At 50.9% G+C, this 24,970-nt stretch overlaps 1 protein-coding gene across 12 annotated transcripts in view; it reads right to left on the minus strand.

Moving 5' to 3' along the window:
- The window catches only part of Cux2 (cut like homeobox 2), a 191,166-nt gene extending 182,906 nt beyond the window's left edge, over nt 1-8,260 (minus strand). For 8 of the 12 annotated variants that reach the window (XM_076922742.1, XM_076922734.1, XM_076922732.1 and 5 more), the window contains exons 1-2: nt 8,154-8,258; nt 2,002-2,076 (exon numbers count right to left, since the gene is read on the minus strand). The gene's annotated coding sequence lies outside the window, so the exon portion shown is untranslated. Of the gene's footprint in view, nt 1-2,001; nt 2,077-7,922; nt 8,133-8,153 lie in introns of those variants that run through there. The other 4 variants (XM_076922735.1, XM_076922731.1, XM_076922743.1 and 1 more) reach the window with 3 other exon arrangements.
- Nucleotides 8,261-24,970: the final 16,710 nt, after the last annotated feature.

Here is a 24,970-nt window from a genome sequence, read left to right on the forward strand (position 1 = left end):
TAGAAAATGCACTGGGCCTGTCCCAGCTGCCCTACAGCTCACCGCAGAGGCTGAGGCCGGCCATTCCAGAGAGAACACTTAAGTTCTGACACCTTTGCTAAAGCCAGAGCCCTACAAGACATTGCCTTGCAACCCTGACCAGCGAGCTACCAACATGCCGACCTGCCTCACAAGAGAAAGCAGTCGCCCAAGGCAGTGAGCGCAGAGCTGGGATTTGAACCCTGGCAGCGCCATGCACCGTCACAAGATTAAGAAGGGGGAGGTGGGGGAAGCGAGGTAATTGGGTAAAAAAGAAAGTTGTAAAGGCTTTTCCGGTGTTAGACAGCTGGTAAAACTGCCCTCCTCTAGTTCTGTGGTGTGTGTGTGTGTGTGTGTGTGTGTGTGTGTGTGTGTGTGTGCTCTCTGCCCACTGGGGCCTTTGCACACCTTGATCCCACTTTGGTGAGTAGTCACTGCCGTGGCTTTCGGATCCCCCCTTAAGACTCATGGTTTCCAGGAAGCCAGGTGCAGATGACTCCTTGGTCACATTCCCAATGTCTGGTGACCAGATCAGGGCCCAGATGTACGTGTGTGTGTCTGCCTTCTTGCCTGTCACCTCACAGCTCTCTGGTATCCGGCCTTCCTGCTAGCATCGACGTAATATCTGTATCCTCTACCACACAGTTTACAAGCCATATTAATTATGTTGTTATTCTATTGTTTATATAATTACTAATTATCGTTATTAGTGTCCCCATGAGTGGTAAGCTCACGTCTATGGAGTAACACAATAGCAGTTATAAATTTCAGCTTTCTCTCATGCTTCTGTGTGCTGGGCTCCCAGCTATTGGGTGTATTACCTCAGTCTGAGGGATCCGACTGTTATCCATGCTTTATATATGAGAAGCCATGGCTCAGAGAGGTTAAGTGACTCAACCTGGGCCACACAGCCAGAAAAGAGCAGACAGAGAACTTGAGCCCAACACATCCGGCCGATCCCACAGACGCTCATGAGGGACAATCGGTACTGGGACAATGGGTACTGAATGACAAGCTGTCGGGTGGTAGCCGGTTCTTTCAGGGATATCTGCCTCACCGAAGAGACCCAGGTGATCTCTGCGGTCTCCCCAGCCACGGCACCCACATCTCAGCAGCTGGCTGGACTAGCCAGTTCAGCAGAGTGGCTCCAAGGGAGCCCTTGGTCCTGTTCAGTTTGACTGACAGCGGCGGCTCGCACAGTCTTAAGCACCGCTGGGCTCCAAGCACCCTGGGCAGACAACCAACTCAGACCAGAGCACCCGGGGATTGATTTTTTTTATCCTGTCTTTCCTTTTTAATAGCAAATGTATATCCGGGAACTGTAGTTTGGTTTGTCTAGAGGATGGCAGAGACAAGGTGGGGGTGGGAAGGGGTCTGAGCAGGCAGCCTTGGGACCACTTGACTCTGTACCACAACCATCTCTCTCCACAGGACCCTCAGGAGCAACAGCACTCCTAAAAGAGGTCTTTTTCTGATACAAGGTAAGGCAACCAAACAACCTGGATATGGCAACCTTGATAGCCAGTGATCTTGACCCCTACCCCCAGCTGTCCTGACCCTCGTGGACCCCCGATCTTTTAAGCTTTTGTGCTGGCTATTCCTTCAGCTTGGGACCATCCCTTCCTGCTGGTCCCCACCCAACAGTCAAAGCCCCTCATCCACAGAGAACGGAAGCCATTGCATTTCTGAGTTAAAATCACCCGTGTTCTAAATGCCAACAATTTCATCAGAAAGAGTTCCCATCTTGACTCTTCCACACAGACAGAGAGACAGACAGACAAACAGACAGACAGACTCGTCTGCGGGTCAGACAGGGCTCCATGCTGCAACCTCTGTCACCTCTGCAGGCGGTCTGCATGAGACTGGGAAAGCATACTGCAACACCCAAAAAGCCTTAAGACAGCCTGCCAGGCCAGCAGGTTCTGGTTCTGGCTGCCGCTCCCACACCCTCTAAAAATACCTAAGAAGGAACGAGGCACTTACAAAGCATGATCGCACGCCCCACGCTCTGCTGAACACCGCCGTACTCCGTGTAGTAGGAGAATACTAACAGTCCCACTGAAAGAGAGAGAAAGGCACAGAGAGGCTAAGTCACCGCCCAAGGTCACACAGCTGACAGATGAGATGAGGACAAGATTCCAAGCCAGGTTGGGAACCTGTCACCATCCTGGAGAGTCGGGCTTCCATCTTAAAGGAGAGGAGACGCCTTCATCCTTGAAAGGGGAAAAGCCAGAGATTGCTCGATCACCTATGTGGCAGACATCTCAGTCTCCAGGCCAACCCATGGCTATTGCTACCTGCTTGTGTGAATAAAGTTTTACTGACCTGTAACAAATGGCTAGCCACACATCTTTGTTCATATTGGCTGCATCCAGCCATGCCCATTCAATGTTCATTGGCTAAGGCTCCAGACAGGTACACCAGGGACCTCAATGTATGTGATTTTTCTGGGCCTTTTGTGAAAGACAGTGGTCACACTTGGTGGCAGACCACTGGTACTTAGGATGTGTAGAACCACCACACCCAGAAAGTTCTGAGGTCAACCACTGGGGAAATGCAAGGTACCTAGAAACCCAGGGTATACCTTTGCTCAGTAAACACACATGGGGGGTAAGAGGCATTGCATGATTTTAGTCCCAGCACTTGGGAAGCAGGTGAATCTCTGAGTTCAAAGCCAGCCTGGTCTACAGAGCAAGTCCCAGGCCAGCCAAGAACACACACACACACACACACACACACACACACACACACAAAGACTCTAGGCTGTGTCCATTAACAATCAGAACTATCACATCCTGCCTCAAAACTCAGATGAGTAGCAACTGAGAAAGACACTTGATGTCAACCACCAGCTTCCACGCACATCCACATGGACCTGCACACACACAGGGGCATGCACAAAAGGCACACACACACAAAAAATAAAATAGAGGAAATTGTTATATTTATTTGGATGTTTCTGGAGAAGCCACGGTGATTATTGAGACTGGGGGCAACAGAGGCCATAGAAAGGTGGGGAAGGTATTCCAGGCAAGGGAAATGCATGTACAAAGGCCATGGGGTAGGGTAGGGGTGGGTTCTGTGCACTGGGAGGGGCAGAGCAGAGTGAGGGGGGGCAGAGATGGGATGGGGGAGGTCACACGGTATTCGACAGAACAACGAACGGCATTCAAAGTTTAATGTATGCGACATAAAAAAAAATCATTCACGATTTATGAAACACTGCCCAAGAGTCAAGGAGGCCCTGTCTACAGTGAACTCCACCATGAGAACTTCTTATCCCAAAACATAATTGCGTAAAGGGTCAACAGCCCCCACCATCACCAACAAACCAGCCATAGCAGGGGCTCAAGGCGGGACTAAGCCAGCAGAACTGGTCCAGAAAGAGCCCACACCCTCCATCTCTACCTCAGCACCTTTACATAGCTCAGTCATCTGAGAGATCTGGGGTACCGGCTTACCTACACCCCTGTACCCCAAAAAGACACAAGTTCCAAGACCAGAATGAGGTTGGCAAGCCACCTCACTGCCTCATGCCCCTCCTGAGCCTGACCTGTACCAGGCCCTGTCTCAGCACCAGGTACCCAGGAACTGGCTGGCAGTTGATCCCCCTGCAGAAAAAGGCACACAAACCCACTGTTTCTGGGCAGCCCCCGACTGCCATCAACCAGGCCCAAATTTAGACCAGCTAAGGTGCTCGCATGTAAGACACCATCTGCCAGAAGAAAGGTTACCTCGCAGAGTGTCAAGTTTGAAGATAGAATCCTCTTTTAATGGGCAAGTTAAAAGGAAAGGAGAAAGGGGAGACAGAAACAGTGGGAGCCAATTATTTTATTTGTGTGCATGGGCAGGTAGCCCCACCCCACCCCGTATCCATGAGACCAGCTTTGTGCAAGCCGTCCAGATACCAAAGTGCTCAGTCAACTCCTTGAACAGTCCCCTCCTAAAATGACATCCTAAGATCACACACACACACACACACACACACACACACACACACACACAGTGCTGAGGGGTGGAGAGGGTGGACTAATTTTCTGCTCATGACCAACAGGGAGCCCATCTTTGAGAAGCAGTTTCTGACTAAGTGAGAAATCAGGACTGGGGGAGGGGGGGTGCCCAGAAACAATGGCTGGACCCCTTATGTTCAACGTCTCCTTCCAGTCTTTCTGATGGAAAGGCTCCTGTCGTGAGGTATCAGAAACCAGGAAGGCAGACAGAATGGCCAACCAGTCCACTAGACTTACTGAAAGCATCCTGGGTCTTGGCTTAACCTTGAGATGCTTCTGGAAGGTCTCTCTGATCCCATATACCTCCTCTACCTGCCCCTCCTCCCCCCCTTTTCTAGTCCCCCCACCTGCTGGCCTGGAGTGGCACACCAAACCCTTTCTGTTGCCTCCCCATTCCGACAGAGTGTCGGGAAGTTTGCAAAGTTAGGAATCACCAACAAAGCTGATAGCTTATTTACGGCTGTCACGGGGAGAAAGGGGGATTTTGACACATTGTTAAATGATAGCGCATTTAGGTGAGTCAAGCTGTCAAGGGCTCTAATGGATGTCTAAGCACTCCGCAGCTGATATGTAAAATTTTCCTGCTTCAGAACATCACAAGGTTATAATATTTTAATTATATCCACACTCTTTTCTGAACTTTGAGCAAGGAGGAGTCTTCCTCAAAGCAGCACCTGGCTTCCAGCCATTCTAGAAGTTTTTTGTAAGACACCTTTAACAAGCCCACCCTCCACGGCTCATCCTGAGAGTCCTGCCGATTCCTCATCCTGGAATGGGCAATTTTCTACATGTGAGCGGTCATTGGCCCCACCTCTTCCCTCCCCCCACAAACAGAGCTAGGCAGGACCTCCACCCCCTCATTCAAACCAGATGCCCCCAAAAGCTTAGCTTCATCCTCTTTGGAGGGGAAAGAAAAGATGGTGTGGGGGCCAGGACTCAGAACATCTTTTAAAAAGGGTACGGGATAAATGAAAACAGAAAAGAAAAACCATGATCCCATGAATCCAGTTGCAGCGATAACACACAGAAAAGCCATAAAATACACCCGCATTAGTGATGTTCACTGTAAAACCATCCTATAACCAAATGAAATATACCGGCATTAACTCAGGACCGGGTGTTATTTCTTCACATTCCTAAGCTGCTACAAGGGGGGGGGGGGAGTGGGGGTAAGTGGGGGGAAGTAATTGAGGAATCCCAGGGTGGGGTACCCAGGTCCCATGACCTTTGGAGTCATTCCTTGAGCCCCCAAACCCAGGATTGTCAACTGACTTCCACCCAGTCAAAGAATACACTTCCAATACTCAAAGAATGTGCTAGGAGAAAAAAAAAGAAAAAAGAAAAAAGAAACACTAACTGGACAGCTTCCATGTTTAAAATATATATACTTCCAGAGAACGGAGCGCCCAGCTGGCACAAGGTCACCTTTCTTGTCCCAAATGGGGCAGCGTCAGCAGTCTGGTCCAGCCTGGGGACATGGGGCTGCTTTTACAGGCTGGGTCACTTTAAGACTCAGAAATGAAACTGCAAGAAACCATCCAACCTGAACAACCAGGGATACAAGTCACACGGTCCTCCCAGGCCCTGGGTGAGGGAGCCCCCAGCTCTGGGCCTGCACAGCCCCACAGTTCCTACCTGTATGTCACAATAGGTAGAAGTTTCCTCTACGGAGTAGGAGAAATGAAGACAGATATAACTGAGCCTGGAAGAGGAGTCGCCAAAAGGATGTACCAGAAAGGGTCCCTGGCAAAGGGCCGAGAGACGAATGTCCGGAAGACCCTGGGCTCTGCACACTGTGCAAGGGACCACAGGAGAGTCTGAGGTGGGGGCAGAGAGTGGGCAGCTGCGCCAGCCTGGGCCTGGCAGGATGCAACGCTGCGGCTTCCACAGTCATTCCTCTGAGCTCTGGAACTATGCAGCCTTTTCAAACTCCCTGGGGGACATCCCCTCCTCTTTATATCGATTCAGATGTGCCCCCCTCCCTGGGAGCCTGTTTGTACCAGACACACAGCCATTGTCTTAATGAGTTCACACACCACACACACACACACACACACACACACACACACACACCCTTGTATAGTCCCTGTTAGGGGAGAGGTCCTGGTGTTCCTAGTCCCTGCCACCTGGACAGGCCTGTCCACCACCCAAGCTTACCACCTTCCAGCTGAAACCTCCTTGTCTCAGTGTGTTCTGAGACCCTAACAAAAGGCTTGCAGACCACAGGGAGTCAGCTGGAACCAAGACTGGGGTGACCTTCCACAGCTCCAAAAAAGCCTCCCCACCAAGACTGGGGACAGGGAGCATCAAGAACCACCACAATCAGCTCTGAAACCAACGCGGGGAGCCGCACCCAGGCCTCAGCCCCAGGCCAGCCTCCTTCTCTCCCACCAAGCCTGCAGCCCAGGCTCTTGGAAGGAAAACGAGTTATCTAATGAGAATCGTGTTAACTGGCATTCCAGCGACTCTGGGCAAATACCGGCCGGCCGCTGTAAAGCTCACCGTGGCAATTCTCTCCTGGAGAATAACAATAGCACCCGGGTAAGAGCTTCCGCCAGCCCAGCTGCTTGCTCCCCTCTAGTCTGCCGCGTTCTTGTCATCCGTTATGTTACAGAACATCAATCATAAATAAAGACGCTGTCCCCCAGCCTGCCCGGGTCTCATTTACAAACATTAGCAGGGAATACGATTACCACTGGCCTTCGTGCCAAGCCCAATGTGGCTACCCAACTCTCTCTCTCTCTCTCTCTCTCTCTCTCTCTCTCTCTCTCTCTCTCTCTCTCTCTCTCTCTCTCTCCCCCCCCCCCCATCCCCGACCCGGCTCCCCACCTCCAAAGCCACTTTAACATCCTTTAAACCGGCTAGCATGGCTCACAGCCCTGCCCGTCTTAGCCGGCCACCAAACTGTAACCTCAACTCGGGCGCGGAGCAGGAATTGCACAGCCTTTGCAGTTATTAACTGCATGCCTGAGTGCCCCGATTTTCTCTCCGGCTCGATGGCTTTGAGGGAGGAGGGGAGCGAGGAGTGGGGACAGAGAAGGGGGTGGGGGGAGGCTAGAGCCACTTATCAGAAGCAACTTAACGAGATCTGTGAACAGATTAAAAAGGGAAAGTGGGTCCCTTTTTTATTTTTATTTTTTTGATCTCCAGACGTGCTGTCACGAATTCTGAGAATGTCACTGGCCAGGCAGAATGCTCTCTGAGCGCGGTTATCCACAAGGCTTCCCCGCCCCTGGCCGTCGCCGCACCTGCCGCGACTCTGCTCGACTGCAGGGTGTGGGGAGCCTCTGCGGGAGTAATGAGCACCCGAGCGTGTCTCCAATTGAGGTACTGTGACACCGCCCCCTCCCTATCCCAGGGCCTCAGAAAGACGGCAGCAAACATCCCAACCTGGAGGCACCTGGAACCCGCGCACCAGGAACACCAAAAAAGTGCTGGTGCTGCAAAGACTGTCGCCCCGGAGAAGGAGAGGGGAGCGAGGGGGGATCAGGAGAACCCTGGGCAGAGAGGACAGGGTGCCAGAGCAGGCAAGGTAGAACCGGCAGCCCGGGGCGCGGGTGCAAAAGTTCCCAGGGGCTGCAGCCCGCGCACCTGCTCCGCCCCGCGGCAGGTGCGCAAAGTTGCGCGCGCTCGGGCCTGGGGCTCCGGGCCCCGGGACTGGGATGGAGGGCAAGGGGCCCGGAGGGAGGAGCAGACAGAGAAGGGGACTATCAAGATGATGGGGAGCAAGCAGGAGGAGGAGGCAAGGGATGAAAAGCAAGACCAGAGAGGGGGGCGGGGAGGGGGCAAGAGAGAGGTGAGAAGGAGGGGGGCAGAAAGCAGGCGGAGGGAGGGAAAGCAGGCGGAGGGGGGCTAGCAAACCGAGAGAGGGCGAAACAAGCCGCAGAGACTAACCCGCAGGGATCGGCCCGGGAGGAGCACCGAGCGTCCTGGCTGCAGCAGCCGGTGGAGGAGGCGGCGGCGGCTGGATGGCTGCGCAGCCGCGTCCCGCTCCCCGCGTTGCCCGCGCGCTCTCCGTGCTCCCCGCGCTCCTCCCGCTCCCCCGCGCTCCTCCCGCCTCGGTGGCTCCCGCGTCCCAGAGGCCGCTCGAGGCGGCAGCGAACAAAGGCGGGCTGGTCCGCTCACCTGCAGCCGCCGCCAGTCCAGGCGCCGTCTTGCGCGCGGCCCCCTGGTCGCCCGTGCAGCCCTGGCCGGCCTCGGCCCCCGGGCCCCCCGCGGTCCCCCCTCGGCCGCCATCTTGGGGGCGGGCGCGCGGCCGGGGATACGGCTGCCGCCAACACCCGGGCTGGACCCCGGGAGCGCGGCCCGGCTCTGCGCGCTCGCACTTGACTTTGGCTCCTTGCAAACTTATCGACAGAGCCGCGCGCGCGGATCGATGCGCAGGGGGGCGGCGGGAGCGCGGAGGGGCCGCGGGCGACGGGGACCGTAAAAGAACAAAGTGGGCGCTCTGCAGTGCGTGCGGCCGCTCTCTCTGCGTGGCCTCGCGCGAGGGGAGCACGGGGCACACGCGCGACCCTCGGGTGAGGTTCCCCACCCCCCCTCCGCCCCCCGCGCGCCACGCGCTCCCTGCGCTGCGGGTGACCGCCGCGAGGGGGCGCCCCGGAGCCGTGGGAAAGTCTCCGGGCGCCCAGCATCGTGCTGTACTGCACCGGAGGAAGTCCTGTTGGGGACCAAGGACCTTGTGTGTCTGTGCTTTGAGTCTTTACAGTAGGGCTCTGATCATTATTATTTAGTGGGCGTAACGCACCCCCACAACGCAAGTCCCTGGCGTGGAGTGAACATTACTTAGAAAAACCTTTGCGGGAGCCTTTCCCCAACGGGTGCTTGGATCTCCAGGCCTGCTGTGGCGGGCTCGGGATATCTAACATCACTGGGGGTTAGGGGGTCGGGGGTCATATCATTACCGTGGCCAACCCACCTGGGGACTCCCAGCCCTTTGAGCATAGCGTTCCTGCATTCTCCTTGATTATTAACCCAGGGAATGGAGGTCCTGGCCTTTGCGTAGTTCCTCAGACCCTGGACCAAAAGGGGTCGTATTTCACATTTTCCACTTCTTTTCTGTCCATGAGCCCTTCTAACTTGTTACCCTAAAGTAGGGACTCAGAAACCCATCATGCCTCGGTATACCAACCCCCTAAAAAAACAAAAAAACAAACCTCCGGACCCTGGAGTCACCCTCCTTGCCTGCTCTTCTCATCCCCACCCCACCCCATTGCATATAACCCCCACTTACTTCCCTTCCAAAAGAAAAGGCCTAGTCCCCCCTCATCTCTGTCAAAAGACTAGCTTTTATGGACAGCCAACCGAAATTATATTCTCTTTTTATGGCTGGGCTTGGACTTCTGACATTACTCTTGGTCTGGGACAATAGATCAATAAGTGGGTTATAAAAAAGATGAAGTTTAGAAGAGTTGTAAAGGAGGGAGAATCATGATGGATATTTTTGATGATTTTCCAATATTTGTGTCTCCGAGCACGTGCTTCAAGGCAATTAAAGTTTTTAATGTAATGTAAATAACTGTTTCTTAAATGCTTCAGGGGAAGGTGTGAGCGCTCCGAGCCATCCGTCGAGCCGTTTAAAAACTGCAGTGTGATTTAAAGTAGGATACAGTATTTCTCTTGCTGTCTTCATACATTTTTTTTTTTCCTGCGACGCCTGCGCAAATACATTAACGCAGGAGTTGAAAACACTCCTCAGACCAAAAGTCGAGCTTTTCCAGAGAGGAAACGAATCAGGCCGAGTTAGCAATTCCGAGTGGCCCATTTCCCTGCCAGATTAAATTGCACGTGACATGTGGTTTATTTCCTCTCTCCATAACTCTGCCTTCAAATTACGGCTCTCATTCTGCAAAATGAGTTTAGGCAAATTTCATAACTAATGCGTTGCGATTTTTTAAAAGTGGCTACATTTTCTTGTTGACTTTCTGTATGGCTTGCAGCCCCCATATCTTTGAGTCTGCTCTTTAAAAACCTGAAATAAAGAATTTTAGGGGAAAAGAAAAAACCTAGCGATTGTGAGACCTTTTCAAAACACTCTTAACAAACAGAGCTTCAAGTGAAAGAGTATTTTAACATATGTTTGACTCTGCCTCTGGGACACACTGCCGTGGTGTGACTCTTGGGATGCTGTACCAGAAAGGACTATGCCTGTCTGGTATCTGGTATTCCTGCCCAAAGTGCAGAATCTAAATTTAATTGTGAAGAAATATCACAGGATCCCAAATGGAAGGGCAGTGGCAGAAGGGGGGGGGGAGACTCTCCAAAATAAACGGGTTGTTCATATATATATATATATATATATATATATATATATATATATATATATATATATATCAGGAGGACCGAGCACATATTTCAAGCTGTAAGAAGCCAACACAATTTGACAAAGCAACAACAGGGGTAACCAAGGCTTTTCTTTGTCTCCAAAAGCCATTGACTGTACTCAACGGCAAATTTGGACCAAAGTCAACAGATAAGGTAACATATTAACAGTAGCTCTCTGATTTGGACCCTTGCCTTGGGTCCTGTTAACAAAATAGCTTTGGGTTTTGTTTGTTTGTTTGTTTTGTTTTTTAAGAAAACACACAGAAGTGACTAAGAGGGGGGAAAGGGGAGAAGCCATGTCTGTGGCTAACTCAAGTAAGGTGCAAATGAAGACAAGACCTACCTACCTATTCCTCTCTCTTCAGAACCTGAGACCTGAACGGTACACACTGCTAATAGATTCTGTCTCTCAACACCCGTAGTTTACAGTTCTTCCAGACGTCTCGGGGAATCTGAAATTACGTCAAAATTAAAAGTCAGAACTATAGACACAAGATCAAGATGGGGTTTCCTTTCAGCCATTTGGCACCACGTAAAGAGCCTACCCACAACTTTTCCTCAGTCCTCCCCAGTCAGGCTGCACCTTTGACCAAGCAGGAAATTGCCATAGCAAACATGCTTACCCAGGAGCAGGGAGAAAATCCAATAATTCAGATTGCTTTAAGTCTGTGATATTTTTAAATGACTTAATACAGCCGAGTCCCTGAAGAATTCCGACCATTTTAATGGTGGCAACTTGCAGTCCCACTGAGGAACAGGCTGCTACATAAATACTGAATGATCGTGTCTTTCTGTCTCGGCTGAAACATATTAGCTTTGTTTAGCGCCTTATTGCTTTATTCACAAAATAAATTTCAGCCGTCTCTCTTGCAGCCACGTTCCGACCACATCGCCAGCCTGAGCCTTATTAGATGTGGGGGCTCCCGTTCCAGCCACATCTGTAGCCGTCTCAGACTCAGCAATAATGAATTAAACAGTTAAGTGTTTGCTCCCTAAATGGAGTTAGCTCTAGGAAGTGATATTACTATGGGTGGTCCACAAAAGCCAGGAAATTCAGACTTTCGCAGCAGACAAGTGTCCTTGAAACTAAGGCAATACAATTTTAAATTTTGTTGTGAAAAAAAAAAAAAACCTGCGTTTCACATCTTTATTAATGGAGAGAAACTTAAGCAGGTCCCTGCTTAATTCCGGACTCCCAGCCCCACCCACTCCCCAGATCAATGTTAGAAAATTACAACAAGAACACAGACGCCCTTCTGGGGCAGCCCATCCTGAAAGCAGAAGCAGCCAGGATCCTTGGAGAAATTCATAAACTGTTCGAGAATCCCCGGGAAGCCGCCGGCAGGTCCTCAGCCCCAGCATAATGATATTCGAGAGATCTCCGCATCAAAGCTGAAACAAAAGGAAAATGCCCTTTGAGAGGCCGCCGTCGCCCACCGCAGCTGCCAGGCAAGGAGTGGAGCAAGCCTTGGAATTAATCTGGAAGTGTGAACACCCTGGGAGAGCCAGGGAAAGCGGACACAGCCTGGCAGCCGCCTGCATGGGGGAGGCTCGAGGAGGCTGGGTCACCGGTCAAGTCCACCTCCCAGCCTCTGCCTGGTCTGGCTGCAAGGACCAAGCCAACAATTCCTTCTGCCCCATGCTGGCAGCCACCACCTTATAAATCGCCTAGTGGTTGCCAGCGGTTCACAAATAAACCACAGATAAAAATGTCAGTCGCAGAGTGGCTAGACTAGGTGTTGAGTCTGGCCCTGCCACTTGAAGACCTGAATAACCCAGTTTGCCTTTGTGGCTTCTTTTCTTCGTGGGCCCCAGTGCAATAATGCTCCCACGTTACTACGAAAAGGATGTGCGTGACGCACTGAGAATATGCAGAGGCCGCCGGCTCTTGGGTGTCCCAGGGGACAGGCAGGGATGAGTGCAGGGTCCCTGGTTAAGCAGGCGGGACGCTTGAGGCCCTGAGAAGTGGCAAGTTTCAAGGCACATAGGTGAAGGAGGCAGAGTGAGGACAGATTCCAATCTGTTCACAGTAATCTGAGAATGATGAAAAGAAAGAACGGACCACAAAGCCAGGATCCGGGTCTCAGCCAGGTGCCAATTGCCTATGACCCATCAGAACTGCTGAGGAACCCTACTAGTGGGACAGGCTTTCTGGGCCCACCTCCCCTCCCAGGCTAACACTACTTAAATAAACAATAGCATTATCTCTGTGTTGAGTATTCCTCCTAAGTTCCCCTCCCCCATTCGCTCTGCACCTGCTGACCTCAGTGGACTACATCTCCCAGGCGCCCTTGCTGTCTGACTAACATCTGGATTGACCAATGGAATGCCTGTTTGGAGATCAAAGGGTGGAAAGAGAGGAAGTTGGGGCTATTGGTTCCCAGTCTCCCACTCTGTTTCCCTCAAGTTTGAACAGCTCTTGTCTATCTGCCCCCTCCCGTCCTCACTGGCTCCAAGACCTGCTCCTTAGACCTCTGGTTCAGGTCTGGCATTTGTGACTTCCCCTCTTACAGGTACCCAAGACACCAACATTGCTCTACCCACAACATGCCTTAGGTGCGAGGGGACACTTTCCGAGGCCCACAGGGGATCCCTGAAACCTCCGATCATACACACTTAGCTATGAGGAAACCTAATTTGTTCATTAGACGTGACGAGTTCGGTCATAGCAATCATAAGACAATGAGCCAGACAGTATAGCGGCCCACTGACAGAAAAGACCCTGCCCAGGACACAATCTGGAATTTTCCATTCTATATTTTCACACCTCTTTGGACCACTGGTAAGAAACAGCAAAGTCCAAGTGGGTGGGCAACTGCTCTCCCCACAGCCACCCAAGGGCCGAGCGGACAAGAGAGTATTGTTCCATCATTGAAGAAGGCAAGGGCAATTTATTTGTGTGCCGAGGCCGTGTTTAGATGTCTGTGAAGCTAGACACTGATCAGCGAGACGTCTGCGGGTTTGGCGCCGGATCGTGGACATTCCCAGGGTGACGTCAAGGAAAAGATATCAAACTGCCGCCAAAAAAAAAAAAAAAAGAATTTAGTGGCTTCTTAAATCCCACGGCATCTTGTTTGTTTCATTGAATATGCATACATGCGTACGTGTGTATGAGCATGGGGAGGATAGAGGTCAACCTTGGACAACACCCGCCATATTTTTGAAAACAAGATCTGTCACCGGCACATGGACCAGTCAACTTGCCCAGGGCTTCCCACATGATAGGCCGGTAACATGCTACTGAGCCACAGTCCCCAGCCTTTAATCACTTAAAAATAAATTTCGAAAAAAAAAAAAAAAAACTGCTACCAATCTACTTATTTGGGGAGGGGCGGACACAAGCTGCAGCACATGGGTGGAGGTCAGAAGACAATTTGCAGGGCTGGAGAGACGGCTCAGTGATTAAGAGCATCCAGCTGCTCTTCCGGATGGACCTGGGTTCGATTCTCAGCACCCACGTGGACACTCACACCTGTCTGTTACTTCAGTTCCAGGGGAATCTGACACCCCCACACAGGCAAAACACAGATGAACGTAAAATAGAAACAAATTACTTTTTTTTTTTTTTAATGGCAATTTGCAGGACTGAGTTCTCCCTTTCCACCGTGTGAATCCCAGGGATGGTTCTCAAGTCACCAGGCTTGGCAGCTAGGGCCTTTACCAGCTGACCCATCTCACCAGTCTCATTAATTACTTTTGTTTGAGCATAAGTTAGTTTTGTTATGAGGCATCTCCATTTGGTTGGAGTGGGTGAGCCTGCATTCCCTGGGGACCCTGCCCAGCACCCATGCCATAGCCTGTTGGCCTGAGCCAATAAGAGAGCCGAGCAGGACGCTGCAGTAGTCACAGCCAGGACACTGTCCAGGATGAAGGTCTTTCTTCTTCTTCTCAACTGTGTCCATAAATTCAGGCTGTTCCCACTGAAACGGCAGCTAGGTCTACTCGTGAAACCTGCCATTTTAAATTATTGCGAAGTCACAAGGGTTAAGAGCAGCTGAGACTTCTCTGAAGGCTGCTGGGCTGGGAGAACTTTCCCATCAGATAACAAGACTGTCACCACGTCAGGATGACAGAGAGGGAGAGGAGGAAGGACAAGGACAGGATGAGAAGCCGGGAAGGGTTTGCTCACACGGAGTTGACACATTCAAACAGATGAAAAAAGACAGTCCCAGAAACCAGAAAGGAAGACAGATTTGGACTTAAGAGGATTTTGGGCCAGCTGGGTAGCTGCATAGCAGGGGGAATGGGGATCGGGTTGAGTGGGACACACCCAACTCGATTAAACCTCTGCCTCACACCGCACACAAGGACCTGCTTCAAAGGGACACCACCAGCACGACATGGTCTGCTTTTATCCTTTAAATGATTCGTTTATTTTTGAGGCAGGTTCTCATGTTGCCCAGGCTAGCCTCGAACTTGCCATGTAGCCTAGGCTAGCCCTGATTCTGGTCCTCCTTCCTGCTGTTGAGACAACAGGCATGTGACACCATGCCCAGCTTCACACCAATGGGTTTAAAGGAAGAAGCTCAGCCTATCGGTCTCTTCCATCAGCCCAGAACAGAAACAGCTGTCCTTAGAAAGCAGACTTCAGCCGGGCGGTGGTGGCGCACGCCTTTAATCCCAGCACTTGGGAGGCAGAGGCAGGCGGATTTCTGAGTTTGAGGCTAGCCTGGTCTACAGAGTGAGTTTCAGGACAGCCAGAGCTACACAGAGAAACCCTGTCTCAGATAAAAAGAAGAAGAAGAAGAAGAAGAAGAAGAAGAAGAAGAAGAAGAAGAAGAAGAAGAAGAAGAAGACGACGACGACTTCACTACATCCCACCTGTGTTGCTGGAGGTCCAACCCAGAGCCTTGCACACACTAGGTAAGTACTCTACCCCAGAGCTCCATCCTTGGACTCTTTGGTTTTCTTTTCTTTTCTTTTTCCTTTCTTTCTTTCTTTCTTTCTTTCTTTCTTTCTTTCTTTCTTTTTTGTTTTTTTTGTTTTGTTTTGTTTTTTTGTTTTTTGAGACAGGGTTTCTCTGTGTAGCCCTGGCTGTCCTGGAACTCACTCTGTAGACCAGGCTGGCCTCAAACTCAGAAATCTGCCTGCCTCTGTCTCCCAAGTGTTGGGATTAAAAGCGTGCACAACCACTGCCCGGCCTCTTTGGTTTTCAATGTTGTGGACTCTGCCCAGAGATGGCTTTGTCATCAGAACCAGGACTGGGTGTCCATTGAGCACCCTGAGGACCAAATGCCACATAGCCACTGGCAGCTTTCAGAGTATTTGTGAGGGGCAGCTCACTGGTCTTCCCAAGAGCCTGTCACTAGAATGGGCTCTTATGTACACAGAGGCCAACTCAGTCCCAGAAGTGCTTCCCGGCTCCACATCCACACCGAAGCCCCCGAGTATTCAAACCACACTATATAGCAGATGACCTCAGTCACCAAGGGGCTACAGGGATGGCTCAGCGGATAAGAGCACTCACTGCTTGTCCGGAGGACCAGGGTTCGGTTCCCAGCACCCATTCTGGCCAGGTCATAACAGCCTGTAAATCTAACTCAAGGGTTCTGGCGCCCTCTCCTGGACTCTATGGGTATTGCACACATGTGTGCATACCCACATGTACGCATAAATAAAAATGGTAAATCTTTTTTTACCATTACCACATGGCCCTGGCCTCAAAGATGGCAGCCTCTGGCCTGAGAGGTCTCTGCCCTTCATCCGTCTGCAGGTTGGTCATGGACCTGCCCTGTCCTCTGAGGAAACCCACAAACCCTCCAGCACCTCTACCCCATCCCCCAAAGAAACCCTGGACCGGGGAACAAAAGGCTACTCCAGTCTCATGAGGGGACAGGGGAGAGTCTCACTCTGTATCCCAAATTGTCTTCAAACTTGTCATCCTCCTGCCTCAGCCTCCTGAGTGCTGAGATGACAGGCAAGCACCACCACTCCCAACTTCTCATCGCTATTTCTCATTTCTCTGCCTCCAACCACACATGCCTTCTCCTACTGTCTTCCTCCCTTCCCGCATTCCCTCTGTCCTCTCTCCTGAAGCATGTGGTGGTGGTGGTAGGGTCTCACCTTTAACTGGGGACCAGCCATGAGTCAAACAAAAAAGGGAGAATTCTGTGACTGCTTTACTAAGATGAGAATGACTCTCACCTAGTCTCTGTCCCTGCCAGTTGTCACCATTACAGGCTCATATGTCTGCTTCGCATGGCGGTGACACCAGGATTTGTCTTGACCCTTATAGCAGACACAGTTGTACCCATTTTTCAGGTCGACAAACTGAGGCCCAGAGAGATGGAACACCTCATTGGGATGAGGATGAGCATGATTTGGAAGTTGGGTAGGAGGCACACTCACTACCACTAGCCTTGGGCTGAGGGCAGGGGAAATAAAGAAGCCATTGAGGCTATGACAGTCAATGGAATGAAAGGTGGGAGGGACACATGTCTGTAACCCAGGCGTTCAGTTTCTGAGTCACAGCCTGTCAGCCTCCCAGGAACGTATGCTTTCTCTGCACATGACACACCTTTGACTCCATCCTGGGGCACTGCGTCCCTTTTCTAATCAGAAATCCAATCCTTTCTGTATCCTTTGTCTGCCGCTTCCCTTACCGGAACTCAACAAGCTCTGAAAGAAGGTTCTAGAAGCTCTCCTCCACTCCAGAGACCTTCAAAGATAAAAGAACGCAATGTGGAAGGGGCCAAGCCCCTCCCAACACTGCCTGACTTGGGTACTTGTCCAGTGTTTTTATGCAGAAGTTTGTATCTGTTGAGAACCGCACTAGCCCCATGTTGGACACCATTAAATGTTGCGGCCCGAGCAAAATGTTGAGGCCCGGGCTGCCCCGCGTTTGGCGGCCACTGTATCCTGGCCCAAGCTGCTGCTCCGGTCCACGAGTCGAGGTTCAGCAAGAGAGAGAGTGAGGACGGACTCGAAGAATGGAGACCCGACAGAGTGTGTTTCCATCCTGTTTATTCTTCAGTCTCTCTTCCTAGTCCAAGTCCCAAGTCTTGAGTTCCTAGTTCCTAGTTGTACTCAATCTGTTCTCTTCCGAGTGTCTAATGTCTACTCCTACTCCTAGTGTCTGAATCTCTGTTACTCCAAATTGTTCTCTTCTAATTGTTCTCTCTAAAATATCTGATTCTCTCTCTGCCCTGTCTTCTGTCTGCCTCTCACCTTTATATGTCTCACTTCTAAGCCATGCCTTTTGGTCACGCCTTTAAGCCACGCCCTTAGGTCTTGTCTCTAAATCTGATCTCTAAGTCACACTCTTAAGTCACACACCTTTAATCTCACACACCCAAGGTATCTAAACCAAGATTATCGGAGTGTGATCAGCTGTTGTAGGCTATTGTAATCCAAGTCTCATGTCAGGGTATATGGCTCAAGATGACTGCAAAGCTGATAGCCGCTTTCTGCTAAAAGTCGGCCCCCAACATGTATCCAAAAATTCAACCTTTTATTCCCCAGCCTCCAAACCACCTAAGGAGACTCAAGTGAACTCAAGAGCCAGATCGGAGTTGGATCTCAACATGCCCACACCCTCTCTACTCATCTCTGCACATACAGGCACACACCCAAGCACTGAGACACAAATACTCAGGGATGCAGTCGGCACTTGGGTTAGCTGCGCCCACAGGCGCCATGGCTAGGCCCCTCTGCACACACATACAACGTTTTCATGCATATGCACCTGACCCTTCACGGAAGTTAACACATGAGCCAAAAAGCAGCTTCTCGGGGACACGCCCCAGGTCCACAGCCTTTTGAGCACACAGGGTGTGTGTGGTCCCTCCTGTCTCACCCCGTCCCACCTCCTCACCCCCAACCCCAGGTTCTACGGGCCTCGGTGGAGCAAGGCTACTCTCCCAGAACTTACAGCAGCCGGCTTGGGCACAAGCCCCACCTGGTGGACACTTCACGTATATGCCAACTGTACGCCAACCCAGGGCCCCCTTGAGCAGAGGATGCTGGGCAGTCCCGCTGGATGTTTAGAGGACCCTCTGCCTTGTTCAAGGGCTCCCCTCTCTCCTATTCCCTTCCCCAGGCAGCAGCCCCAGAAGAGCTCAGACAGGAGGCACAGCTGGCGTCTCCGTGACCTCATCTGCCCCGGCTGTAAGTCTGGGTTAAGTCGAAAATGCATTTGGAGAAAGCATGTGACATCATGAGGCAGACTGCGCAGCAGCTGCAGCCCGCGGTGGAGCGGAGCTGCAGTTGGCCTCAGACCCAACCTAAGAGTCCTGCCCCCCAACTCCGTAACACTCCCAGGCCGCCCTCCTAGTTGACCCTACCTGGGCTCTGTGGTCTCAGGGGGTCTTGTGCCCTGCTATCCACAGTCACAGTTCTATGTGGCTCTGGGTGGACTCCCTGGCATCGAGCACCTTAGAGGCCCTGTTTCTCACATAGATAAACAGAACTGTCTCTTGCTGGGCACAATTCTGGAGGCAGGAGGATCTATAACTGGGAGGTGGGTGGAGGGCTTCCAGAAATGAGGCCCTATGTGGTCTGTCATTCCATAGGCTCCAACTGAGACAAACGGGGAGACTTCCATGGCCTCCCCTCAACCTTCCTGCAGCCATGTCCTGTCTCTGTTGTTAGTCTGGAATTCCAGGCACTTGGGCAAACTGGTGCTTAACAGGAGAGACTCAAATGTCCCCGGAGTATCCCTGCAAGAAAAGTCACTTGCTAAGCTCCATGGAATACCATGGACCAGAAATTCACACAAGAGGACATTCTAATGACCAATACATGGGAACAACATTCCCCTGCCTCAGCAGCCATTAAGGGGGAAAAAAAAAAACATCTAAACAAAATGAGGGTCAGCAGCGTGGCTCGGCACGTAAGGCACTTCAGCATCAAGGCAGAGACCCAAGGTCAGCTCCCAGATCCCACGTGTAGAAGGAGAGAGCCAACTCCACAGGCACCGTGGTACACATGTATCTGACCCTCCCCACATATGGAAACAAATAATAAATGACAGTCACCACACTGGCCAAAGCTTGGAGCCAACACTATTAAGTGCCAGTAAGTGTTTGAAGAAACCAGAGCCTCCTACAGCACAGCAGGCGAACTCGATGCAAAGAAAGGCATCTTGAGCGTCTGTCCCTCAAAAATGTGTGCACAGTGTAATCCGGAATACCCAAATCACTTTGAGGGGAGAAATGAGTCTATTTCAGCTTACGGATGACAGTCTGTCATCTAGGGAAGTCGGAGCAGGAGCCTGAACAGAAACCACCAGAAAGTTGCTCACTGTGTCACTCCCAGGCTCACACTCAAGTACCCTTCTCGCACAGTCCAGGCCCACCTGTGTAGGGACAGCACCACCCACACTGGGCTGGACCCTCCTCCACCAACTAGCAAGCCACAAAATGCCCACAGCTATGGCCACAGGCCAATCAGATGGAGGCAATTCTTCAGTTGCGGGTCCCTCTTCCTGTCAATCTGACAACCGGAGCTATGACAGCTTTGATGAAATCCCTGTTAAAGGAGAGAAGGGAGGGAGAAGGGCAGAGGTGAAGGGGAGGGGGATGAAAGGGGATGGGCAGAGATAACTGGGCGGGCAGTGACGATGCTGGGGCTTCCTTGGACTCTGGTGACAGGGGCTGAGGACACTGGGGACAGCCCTGGCCTGGGTGGCTCAATGCAAGTGTCCTTTCCTGCCTTTGTCTGTGGTTGACAGTTGAGGGCTCTTCCCTCAGCATCCAGAAAGACACGCCCCTGTCCCTAGGAGTCAGCTAAGGACAAGCAGATATACCTGGTCACTATGCCCTGTCTCCTAAAGGCTTCATACAAACATGGCACACGCAACTCACCATTGGCTGAAGCCAGTCTCTGCTCTACCCAGAAGAGCAAGAACCATTGATGTGCCTGATGAACAGCCGAGCAGAATACCAACTCTGGTATCTCCCCAGCTGTGTGTGTGAGTGTGTGTGTGTATGTGTTCATGTGTGCATGTGTGTTTTTATGCATGCATGTGTATGCATGTGTGCATGTGTATATGTGTACATGTGTGTATGTGTGTCATGTCTGTGTGCCCATGTGCATATGTGTACATGTGTGCATACATGTGTCTGTGTGTCCATGTATATACATGTGTGTATGTATACATGTGTACATGTGTGTATGTGTATACATGTGTGTATATGCATATGTGCATGTGTGTACATGTGTATACATGTGTATATGTGTATTGTGTGCATGTGTGTGTGCATGTGTGTACATATGTGTGTATGTGTGTACATGTGTGTGCATGTGTTTGTGTATATCCATTTATATGCATGTGCGTACATGTGAGTGCATCTGTGTGCATGCATATATGCATACATGTGCATGCATGTGTCTGTGTGTGTCCATGTGTGTCTACAGGTATGTTGTATAAATGTGTGTATATGTGTACCTGCATGTGTGTATGTGTGTATGTGTATATGTGTGTGCCCATGGGTACATGTGTGTATACATGTGTGTACACATGTGTGTACATGTGTGCCTGCATGTGTTTGTACATATGTGCATGTGTGTGTCTGTCTGTGTGTGCATGCATATTTGGGGACCAGAGGAAGATGACTGATGTCCCGTTTTCTCCCTCTTAGCTTTACTGCATTCGGGCTGAACCTGGACCGAAGCCACAAAGATTTTCCCACCTCTCACCCCGGCAGTGCCAGCTCTACAGATGTGCACACAGCCCTGCCCAGCTTTCTCTGTGGACACTGGGATCCGATCTCAGGTCCTCTTTCTTACACAGTGAGTGATCTCACTGAGCCTCTGCCCTTCCCCAGGTTTGTTCATCTCAACAGGGGAAGTGCCCAGAATTCTTGGGCAACAATTCTGTGGCCACCCCAGGAATCCCAAGGACAAGGACAAGAAAAGAAGAGGGATGACCCCACCCCAGGAAGAGGAGACTCAGGACCACCAGGAACTCCTGGAGACATGAGGGTCAGACCAGGATGGCAGCTGTCTCTCCACAGGGTTGTCTAAATCTCAGCTCACAATTCAGGGGCACAAGAAATGGGGTCCCCCAGTGCTAAGCAAAATAACTCAGCATCCACCTGCACCCAGCCCCTCTCCTGGAGAAGGAAAGGGTCTTGCCATCTGATGTCCACACATACGCTGACCCTCTGTCCAGTTCTACAAGCTTTCCCTTGACTCCAAGGCAGGGGACTGAGCGAGGCTTTGGGACCCGTACAATACCTGTTCTCCTAAACTAGAAAGGGGGCCAGCTTCGGAGCTGTGCCTCTAACCGACAAGATGTTAGCTCATTACTGTGTGAATTATTTCTCTGTCTCCTTTCTTTCCTTCCTCCTCCATTCCTAGCTCGTGAGCTATGAGGAGACATCAGTCAAGGCCCTCACAGGAATGGTTTACTGTGGCCTGTATTTAGATGAGATGCACCGTGCTGAGGGCGGGGAGCAAGTTTACTGTATCCAGATGTGATGGTGTTCTGCACAGCGGGCCACGAGTGTGGGGGAGCAGGCTAATGTCACAGAGCTATGGACCTCAGCAAAACCCGCCTGACCACACCCACCACAACCACATGTGATGAAACTATGCTCTCATTGACAATAGACTGGGCATGGGACAGAGCCCGGAAATACCACATTGTGACGTCAAAGTGGTCGGCGTGAGGATCCTGAAAACTGTCTTGTGGAGTTTATCCCTGTCACAATATGCACTTCTGGGGCTTATTATTTTGGATATTAAAGTATAAACTTGGGAAATGATAAAATGGTGGGAGACGCGTGTCATGAAATCACACACAAAGTGGGATTTAACTTTTTTTTTTTTTTTTTTTTTTTTTTTTTTGTTCTATCTGTTTAGTGTGTATATGTGTCCATGTATGAAAGTCTGAGGACAACGGGCAGGAGTCAGGTCTCTCCTTCCACCATGTGGATCAAAGTCAGGCTGTTAGACTTGCAGCTCACTGGTTCAAAAAAGGGTTTCTAAGGCCAGCACACCCTGTGCCGTCATGGACAATGTTCTCTTAAGTGTGACATCATGAAGGATGGAGTGAAGGCTTTGGGGTGTTTTGTTGCTGTTGTTTTGTTTTTGGGTTTTTTTTTTTTTTTTTTTTTTTTTTTTGAGACAGGGACTCATGTAGCCCAGGCTGGTTCCAAGCTCACTATGTAGCTGAAGATGGTCTTGAACTCCTGGCCTCCCTGCCTCAGCTTCCTGAGGGCTAGGATTACAGCAATGCCCAAACAATCTGTGCTTAGAGTGGAGGTCTTAGCCCGGGGACATCTAGCTTCTTTCCCAGGTCATATCTGATCCCCCTCCCAGAGGGAAAGCGGGCTGTGGGTGGGAGGAATTCGGGTGCCACTGCTCGCAACATTCTGGGCTTGTCTGGCCTTCAATGTGCGATTCTGAGAGTTGGAGCGAGAAGAAGCAAGCTCGGAATGGCACGCGGGTGTGAAGCCGGCTGCCGCGCCAGCTATTTGCCTGTATTTAAAACACATATGGGTGATATTTTTAAATATCTTTGCTATGTGACTGCAAAACATTGCAGTTGCTACTTCATGGACGTGGGTTTTTATGCAAACCCGGGATGGAGAGGCCTGGGTGTGTTGTTCCTCACAGGCTCTGTGGGAGAGCGGGCCCAGCAGGCCCTGTGTGGGGCAGGCCAGACCCCACTTGTGGGCTCAGGGGCTGCCCGAGGTAATGATTTATGTTTTCTCTGGGGACACATCACCCCCAACTCCTTCCTTGGGGTGGTATAGACATCTCTTCACTCAGGCCTGGCAATTAGATAGCCCCAAGTAAGTCCTTGCCCCAGAAATTGGTCAAAGGGCAAGCACCTTTATCCAGTGAGCCATCTCTCCAGCCCTCTTTTCCTTTTAGATAGGTCCTCCTGTAGCCCAGGCTAGCCCCTAACTCATTATATAGCCTAGGATTACCTTGAAGACAATCTTCTTGCCTCTACCTCCAGAGTAGAGTGCTGGGGTCACAGGCCTGTGTCATTAAGCACTGTCCCCAACATCTTCACTCAACATTGTTTCAGTCATGGGAATAAATGTCCTCATCTCAGTGTCTCTCAGGTAAGCAGATGCCATAAGCTGATAGGGACTGATCCTGCAACCCCAGGTGCCAGGGTCTCATCTCTGGACTCTGACATACTCATGGCAAAGCAAGGTGATCACAAGGGCCCCTTGGGGACAGAGTTCTCAGAGGCATCCCTGTAGGTCTCAGGAGAGGATGGATGCAGTTTGAATCTTAGATGTCTCATAAGCTCGTGTGTTGAATGCCAGGTCCCTAGTGGGCTGATTTCAGGGGCCTGAGAAGGACGAGATCCTGAGGGCTCCAATTTCCATCTTGAACTGGTCTAATCTGACGATGTGCCCAACTTTCCAGGTTGTAGTGGGGGGCTGGGATACATGGGAGCTCTCTCCACACAGGGGTAGCCAAGAAGTAAGCATCTCTGCTCCACCATAATGCTTGCCCCCACTGTGGACCCTAAAAAAAACAGGGCCCAAACACCAAAAGGACCCTTTCCTCCTATAAGGTGACTTCCTTAGTTATTTTGTCACAGTGACAGAAAAATAGCTGACAGAAAAAAATCAGCCCCAAGAGTAGGGTTGTTCTCACTCAGGGGACTTCCTCTCTTGGAAGCCCCATCTGGGCCATTATTCTTCCAACCTACTTGGCCAGCACCGTGTCACATGTCCATGTCTGAATCAGTGGTGTGGTTACTCTCGCCTCTAAATCAAGTGGCAGAGACCACTGGGAGCTTGAGCAACATGAAGGAAGATTAAAAAAAAAAAAAAAAAAAAAAAAAGAATATTGAAGGGATGGAGAGATGGCCCAGTGGTTAGAGCACTGGCTACTCTCACAGAGGATCTGGGTTCAAGTCCAAGCACCCATGTGGTGGCTCACAACTGTCTGTAATTGCAGTTCCAGGGGATCCAACACCTTCTTCTAGCTTCTGCAGGTACCTGCAATGTCTGTGGTGTGTGTGCAGACACACACATACACACACCAAATAAAAATAAATCTTTCTTTTTGTAAGGATGCTAGGAAGGCAATGGACTGTCTATCCCAGGAGACAACATGGCACTTGGGACCTCCTGGGCTGGTAAGATGGATTTAGGGAAGTGAATTTTTACTCTCATGGTTTAGGGAGTGAACAGAGGTTATCTCCACTCTTGTCTTAAAGGAGCATGATGCCAAATGTCCCAAGCCTGAGAAGATGGTGATGTCCTCACAGGTAAGGCACATGCAGACTGCCAGTGCCAGCTCCCAGGAGCACAAACTGGCCTGAGCAGAAGGAGATTGAAGAGCATAACTGGAGACTTTGGTGATGCGTCTGGACTTCAGGCATGGCAGGATCAAGGCCTCTGGTACTAAATTATAATCTCCTCTCTCACTCTCCAGACTTTGATTTCTTCCCTGGTGTCTTCATTCTCAGACAGGTCTGTCCTCTCCAGGGGCAAAGTTGACTCCCAGATTCCACACCTCCATCTCCCTGAAGCACAGCTAAACACCCTGCTAAAAACCCCTCAGAAATCCTGGGGAAGCCAGATGTGGTGGCACACACCTTTCATCCCAAGACTTGGGAGGCAGAAGCAGGTGAGTTCAAGGCTAGCCTGGTCTACATGATGAGTTCCAGGGCTTCAAGGGCTATAGAGTGAGACCCTGTC

This window comes from Arvicanthis niloticus, chromosome 24 (genome assembly GCF_011762505.2).
Source record: "Arvicanthis niloticus isolate mArvNil1 chromosome 24, mArvNil1.pat.X, whole genome shotgun sequence".
Taxonomy (NCBI): Eukaryota; Metazoa; Chordata; class Mammalia; order Rodentia; family Muridae; genus Arvicanthis; species Arvicanthis niloticus.